Below are 8181 nucleotides of genomic sequence, written 5' to 3'. Positions count from 1 at the left end.
GATCTACCAGCTCAGAAACCAGTCCCTGGAGAAAAATATCATGCTTGGTAGAGGGTAAGCAAAACAAGATGAAGACCCCCCCCCATGAGCTAAAATAACAAGGTGGCTACAACAATGAGTTCAAGTGTAAAATGATTGTAAGAATGATATTACCAGGCAGTGTTTCATTTTGTTGCACATGTGGACACTACGAGTCAGGATCAATCAATAGTCCCTACAACACCTACCTAGAACTCCGTATGCAGAAAAAAATTCTTTAAAATTACAGATAATTTGAAAGAGACAAAAGTGGAAAGAATTTGGCTTCAGGAGATCTGCCTGATGAAAAATTCTAGAAGATCTGTAGGTGGAAGCAAGGTTAGGGAACTTTTGTCCTGCAGAGAGCCATTTGGATACATGAAACATGTATCCTGGTCAGGCTACCCTGGTCAAACATTGGATTAACTCACCCCTACTATGATGGCTACGGGAGCCCTGGTGGCATAGTGGTTATGAGTCGGGCTGCTAACTGCAAGGGTCAGCAATTGGAAAACACCTGCTGCTCTGCTCTGTGGGGTGCAGCGATGGGGAACGAGGCTTTCTACTCGCATAGAGTCACGGTCTCAGAAACGCACAGGGCCAGTTCTGTCTGTGAGGCCCTATAGGGTTGTTGTTAGTTAGAATTACTTTTTTGCAGTGAGTTGAGAATGCAATGACTGGGTCTGCTTCTGGTGAGGCACGGGATGTTAGCGGATAGTGATGTGATGTTAGCTGGCCAGGTGTCCCCCACCGCTGAGGTAAAGGAAATCAAACTAAGCTAAAGAGAGGTGAAGCAGAGTTTTTGGCAAGTAGCACAAGTAATCAATTAATGTTAGTTGCTAGTAGTGCTAGTCCTAGTAGTTGTAATGGGATTCATAGACATCTCAAGGAACTAATAATTTACAATTGGTATGACGTCAAGATGAAAGTCGTTAAGAAGGGTGGACCCAGGCATTTCATCGGATGTCCTTGAATTGGCAAGGCCTTAGCAACCCATCCCTTTCTTGAAGCTTATATAGCCATAGCTTTTGTTTTTATTTTCCTCACTACTGACTTGACTTTCTGGGGACTGATGAAGCGAACCTGTATTCAAGATTGACTTTCTCACACCCTTACACATTCTATGTGCATTAGTTTGCTTCGGTTTTGCTGCAATAGAAATTATCAAGCTCCAGTAGCAACTTGAAAATAACTATATTCAAATCAAAAGTTTACCATTATTAAGCTACATGCTCTCCAGAAAAGTATTACGCTCCGCTTCTTTATGTACAAAAAGTGTTGCGACAGTAGATAGGTGCCATCTAATCTGTTCCGATATGTAGCGACATATGTACATGTGTACAACAGAATGAAACACACCTGGTCCTGGGCCATTCTCACAACCCTCAGCACGTCCCAGCCCATCATTGTAGCCGTCTGTACATCTGCATTCTGGGGGGTCTTTTCACTACCACTTTAGGAAGTAAGACATCCATTTGCAGAGACTGGTCTCTCTCGATGACATGTCGTAAGTACACGCTAGGAAGTCTGACCATCCTCAGTACACGGCACTCTGCTGGTGCTTCTTCCAAGACAGATTTGTTTGTTCTTCTGGTAGTCTAAGGTACTTTCAATATTCCTTGCCAATACCATCATTCAAATGTATCAATTTTTCTTCAGTCTTCCTTATGCACTGTCCAACTTTTACATGAATATGAGGCAATTGAAATTGCCATGACTTTGTCAGTTACACCTTAGTCCTCAAATTGACATGCTTGCTCTTCAACACTGTAAAGAGCTCTTGTGTAATAGATTTTTTGCAATGTAATATGTCCTTAGAATTCATGACTGCTGCTTCTATGAGCATCGATTATGGATCCAAGCAAGATACACTATTTGACAACTTAGATCTGTGTTCCATTGATCATGATATGACATCACAGGGTGCAAGTAAGCCTTCCTCCGATCCTTCTTCACATAATCCAACTTTTTGTTTTATTTTCTCACCATCTAGATGAAATATGTGTGGAAAACTTATTTCACAAAGTTGTTGACATGACAAAACTAACTGTTCTGTGTGAAGTACGGCATATGGTATGAATTCCTCCAACTCTTCATAAGATAGGAGCAAACGGGACCTAGCTGGCATAGTGGTAACAAGGTAAGTTTCTAACGACATGGCCAGTGGTTTAAACCTACCTGCTGCCACTGGGAAGAAAAATGAGCTTTATGCCCCCATCCTGATTTACAGCCCCAGAGACCTCCAAAGGGTCAGCTCTCCTCTGTTCCACAGAGTTGCTCTGAGTTATTCCTGAATGAGCATGAGTAGGCATCACAGGATCCTGATGGGGGTCTACTCTGCCCCATGGGAATGTGCACTATCAAAGAGACCTCTTTTCAGAAGTGAGAGTGATAGAGACTGAGTGAGTCCTGCAACGGAAGGGCAAGACCACATTCCCACCTCAGGTTGGATGCAGGGAAGATGTGACCTTGATGAGCCATCGTCTCTGTCTCCTATGGCACAAAAATTGGAGAGTTCATGCCCTGTGTATTTCAAATTTGAAGCCTGATAATTCAATAGTAGTTACTGAAGAGGTTAGAAAAGTAATTACTATAATGCTTTGATGGAAGTAGTCAGGAGAAAACTTTGGCAATTCTTTAAGAGGAAAGGTTGTGTTTGTTGACAGCAAAGGAAAATCTAAGTGAGAGGTGGAAATAAAAGTAAAAATATCCAGCCGTATATATCTAGAATGTTTGTTCCTACATTCACATATCCATTCATTCTATTCATTAATTTAGCAAAATATTATCAACTACTTTCCATGCCACAAAATAGTTTCTGGTATCAAACACTTGCTTATAAAGGGAATGAATAAAAAGTTCTTCACCGGTGGTCAACCAAATCCCCAGTCCTCTCTTCTGCAAAAAGAAAGTATTTCATTTCTAACCAAAACCTGTCAGCTCTCGTTGGGCCTGGAACCAGGACCAGCATTAAACCACCTGCTTTCAGAAGATGGAACACAGCTGATGAATGAATTAATCTTGGAAGTGTTTTCAGCAGGTGATCCGCTTCACTCATTAGGGGAACTACCTGGTTCATTAGCCAATATACCTGGTTCACTGGATAATGCATTTGATTAAACAGGTGAAGCATTATTTCTTTTAAAAGCTGGACTCCTTTATCTTCCCCCACCCCCTGTGCTGAGAGATGTAGCTGCTCACAGCAGCTTTTGTTTACTTCTGTGTTCATCGCCCCCACCCCACCCTACTTAATGCCTGTCAGTGTCAGCGTCGGAGGGGCCACATGCAGGTGTGTGAGGTGCACTGTGCTGATCTAGGCAGAAATCGAGATTTGGCTATTCCAGTAAATCACTGGCACCCAGAGTGGTTCTGAATTCTGTCAACAACCAACAAAAAAAGGCCTCAATTTGCTATGAAGACATAATGGGGCCGTTTTTAGCTTGCTAAGATTCGCAGCTACGAAATCTTTGTTTGCAAATCAGACCTCTTTTCCACAATGCTGGGTGTGAGGACACAAATGGCAGCTCCAGAGTCACTCCTCACCCTCAGTCTCCCCCCTTACAGAGGCGACGGCAGCCTGGATGGTGAAGGAGGAGCTGTTCCCCTGTGGATATTGAAGTCCTAGCAGGAGCCCAGTCTCCCAGGGACATCTGAGTCCAGTCTGATGAGCTGTGCCTGTTGCTGGATGTTGGATGTCCCTCAAATAGGGAAGGGAGCCCTAGTGCGCCAAGGGTTAGGTGCTCAGCTGCTAGCTGAAAGGTTGGCAGTTCAAACATACTCCCTGCATCTATGGGAGAGAGATTTGACAATGGACCCAGAAACCCCCATGGGGCAGTTTAACTCTAACAGCTTTATGTGGGAATCAACTGACAGCATCTAACTGCAGCAACTCCCTTTGGGGAGGGAAGACCACCAAAACACCTGTGGGGGGCGGGGGAGTGAGTTAGTTTATTGTGCCAACCTGGCCGATAAACACGTGGGGTTAATTGAAGGGCGGAGAGATAAATGGCTCTCTAGGCCTCGCCTTTCTTGTTCTCGGGTCTCTTGTTTGTGATGGTCGCACCAGGGTGCAGCCACCTTAGCAGTTCCCTGCTTCAGCTGGCAAAGCTCACTTCCTGCAGGACGTCCCTGAGGAGATGCCTGGGTGCTGGAGCAGCCGTGTGGAGACCCTTGACAGGACTGAGATGCTTACACATTCACTAACTCGGCTTTCCTCCTGCAGTCGGCATCATTGCGTCCATCTTGTGAGATGGAAATGGACTTTGTGGACTGGTGTTGCACATATGGATTAATGGGTTAATGTTGGACTTGTGGGCTTTGGCAGCACTGGGTTGGGATGTTTCCTTGATGAGCACCTAACCTTTATATAAAACTCTCTCTTATATATGAGTTTCTGTGGATTTGTTTCTCTAAAGTACCCAGACTAACACAGGGAGCAAATCACCGAATTCTATGGCAAATGGTGTACTGGTAAATATGTAATGAGCAGCTCTCTTTGAAGAAAAGATCTCATGTGTAATGTTTTCCAATTTCTCTGGTGTAAATGTCCCCATTACAGTGGACTTCAAGTTACTGATGTGACTTCATGAATGTAAGATGGGTTGACACCACGGCTGCAGCAATGAACGAAGACCTAACAACAATTGGTTTTTAGCATGATGTTGTCTATAGGTCCAGTTGTGAGGATTTGAGTTTTCTTTACAGTGACCTGCAATCTATACTGCAGGCCTGTAGTAGGGTCTGAAAAAGGAAGGAGGTGTACACAGTTGACTCTCGGCTATACAGTCACCTCCTCTAGCCATGGGATTGGGCCCCACTCCTTGGATGTTCCAGATCACTTCAGAGTCATAGCAACCCCGTGTACAATAGACCCAGTCCTGCTGGATCTCTTACTGTTTTGCTTAAGACCACTGTTGCTGCCATTGTATCAATCCATCTTATCTAACAACTTCCTCTTTTTCACTTTACCAAATGTGATCTTGTTTTCCAGAGACAGGTCTCTTCTGATAAAATACCCTAAGTACGTGAGAAGTCTTCCCATCCTTGCTGCTAATGAGCATCCTGATTGTGCTACTTCCAAATGGATTTGTTTGTTCTCCTGCAGCCCATGGCAATTTTGATAGTCTTCCCCAACACGGCAATCCAAATGCATCAGTTGTTATAGGATACAATTGAAAACACAAACACTTGGATCAGGGGCACTACAGTCTTTACAAGGACGTCTTTGTTCTTTAATGCTTTAAAAAGGTCATGTGCAGCAGATGTGCCCGAATGCGATACATTGTTTGATTTCTTTACTGCTGCATCCATGAGAGCTGACTGTGGATCCAAGTAAAATGAAAGCCCTAACACATCCCTCTTTTAACTTTTTATCATGAGGTGTCTATTAATCCACTTGGGAGGATTTTTGCTTTCTTTGTATTAAGTTGTAATCCATACTACTGGTCTATAGCTGGACCTATAAGACTATACTCCCAACAAGTTCCCGGGTAACTGAGATACTGCTTTTCCACAATCGTATGATGGAAGCCACCGCGTTAGTCTTTCTGGAAAGCTCTCCGGGTACCAGATAGGGTGGGAATTTCCTGAGGCTTGGGACCCCTTGTCACCCTCTTTCAGGGCCTCGTGTTGCTTTTTCTTGATAATCCTTGAAGGCCCAAAGAGCACGTGGAAAGAACTCTTAGCTGTGGGGACAGCCCTTGGTGCTGAGCTTTGGGAAAGCTAAGTGTGCAGATGCTTTCAAAAGGAAGCCACATATGGTACTGTGTTCTGACCGCTTTCTTTTAGAAGCATGATTGTGAGGCACCGGTTCTTCTTCGTTGTTCTCTTTCTAGCTCGGGAACCACACATTGCTTGATGTGCCAGTAAAAGTCCATTGGACTGGAGTAAACAGAGGATACTGGCCTGCTTCCCTGAAGCACAGATCCCCCAGTTCCCACCCTTCAAGCTCTAAACTGTCAGCACAACCATCTCTTTTTTTCCACTCATTTGTGTAGTCGGTCTGTGCGCCCTAACACTGTGTGAGACACTGGGTCTGGGGATGTCGTGGTATGTAAAATGGGCACCAGGTCTGCCCCATGGCACTCACAATATAGCAGACAGACAAAAACTTGATTCATTACAATCGAGTCAATTCAGACTTATCGCGGCCCTGTAGGATTCAATAAAACTGCCCCCATGAGTTTCAGAGACTGCAACTTTTAATAGGAGTAAAAAGCCTGTCTTCTTCCCCTGTAGTGGCTGGTGGTTTTGAACAACTGACCTTGCAGTTAGCAGCCCCGCTGGTAACCACTGGGAGACAAAGAGTAGACATCCATTTGAGTTGTAATGAGTGCTCCCAAGAAAAAGTCCCGGATGGTATATGGCAGAGGTTCTCAACCTGTGGGTCGCAACCCCTTTGGGGGTTGAAAGACCCTTTCACAGGGTCACCTAAGACTATCGAAAAACACATATTTCCGATGTTCTTTGGAACTGAGGTCTCTAGGCAGGTCCGCCCACATGCAGATACGTCCACATAGAAGTACCCGGCATGAAGACTGTTACCCATGCTGCACCATGCTTCAAGACAAAATTTCATTTATTTGTCATTAGAAATAAATATTTCACAATATAAAATAACATATTGTTTTTGTGATGAATCACTATGCTTTCATTATGTTCAAATTGTAACAATGAAGATACAACCTGCGTATCAGATATTTACATTACAATTCATAACAGTAGCAAAATTACAGTTATGAAGTAGTAACAAAAATAATTTTATGGTTGAGTGTCACCACAACATGAGGAATTGTATTAAAGGGTTGTGGCATTAGGGTATGTAGGGTATAAGCCTCACCCAGCAGGGAAGGCAGGAAAGGGCTCTCTGGGGAAGAGAGCGAAGCTGAGACCAGAGGATGGGCACAAGGTGAATCAAAGGTTGGGAAGCTTTCCAAAGAGAAGAATCCTTCAGAAAGAAGAGACAGTATGGACCTGAGAGGAGTCTGGCAAGGGAGACAGGCTGCAAATGTTCTCTTCAGAACAAGGAGAACCTGTAGAAGGATCTCAGGCCACACAGTGCTGGATCTAGCATAAGGAGAGACAGGGTAGATAGGGTACTGCTTGGTCGGTTCTGAAAGGGGCATGCACTCCTTTGTGTGAGGTCCCTAATGACTGTGCTCTTGCTTGGTTCCCCTGGTGTCAGACAGGCCGCTCTCTAGCCTCTAGTTGTCCTACACTTATCTCCCCAAGTAAACCATGAGTGACTCAGGGGCCAGAATGCAGTCTTCCCTTCCTTCCACAGCCCCATTGTGTCCATCACGGTGCAGACATACATCATTAGCACGCGGCCACAGGCACCGCAAAGGGTTCCTGATGGATCAAAAGCAGACCAGACTCAGAGTCCAAATCCCACCTTGTACCAGATAACTGTAAGACCACTGAAACTAATGAAGTGACCTCCCTGGGGTAAAGTTTATTTGTATATCAACAAGAAAACATTGTAGACATTTTATAAATTGTTATGCAATGATGGAACAACATGTTGTTGTTGTTTGGGATCGTGAAGTCGGTTTTAACTCATAGAGACCTGCGCGCACGCCAAGGAAACATCAGCCCCTTCCGGACCTCTTCCCCATCGTCCTCATGTGTGAGCTCGTTCTTGTAGCCACTGTGGCCGTTCATCTTGCCAGGGGCCTTCCTCTTTCTGTGCTGCCCCTCTACTTTACCAAATATGGAGTTTTCTAAGACCCCATCTTTCCTGAAAATGTCTCCAATGTATGGGAGACGCACTCTCACCAGCCTTGCCTCTAAGGAGCATTCTGGTTGTACTTCGTCCCAGATGGCAGACAAAATCTGAAATGCTGCACGTGTGTGAGACAGCAGAATTCATCACAGACAGAGTGCATAGGGATAGGAGCCCTGTCTTCAGCCCCCATGGACCTTCTACATAACTTCCTGCTCAACAGAATTGCTCAGCAACCATGCTGCCATTTTAGCCTTGCCTTACACTTTGCAGGTGCTGAGCAGGGGTGGGGGGTGGGGTAGGGGGGGTGGATCAGAACTATGACCAGAATGTGGGAGCCCAGGAGACCACAGATTCTTTGATGTACATTTTACAACTTGTGCTTGGTGATCTGTGGTCTCCCAGGTGTCCTCTTTCACCATGCGCACATCACTTGAGGG

Source organism: Echinops telfairi, unplaced genomic scaffold (assembly GCF_000313985.2).
Source record: "Echinops telfairi isolate 266 unplaced genomic scaffold, ASM31398v2 ScPeMD7_7424;HRSCAF=8462, whole genome shotgun sequence".
Lineage (NCBI taxonomy): Eukaryota > Metazoa > Chordata > Mammalia > Afrosoricida > Tenrecidae > Echinops > Echinops telfairi.
This window is presented reverse-complemented; position numbering follows the sequence as displayed.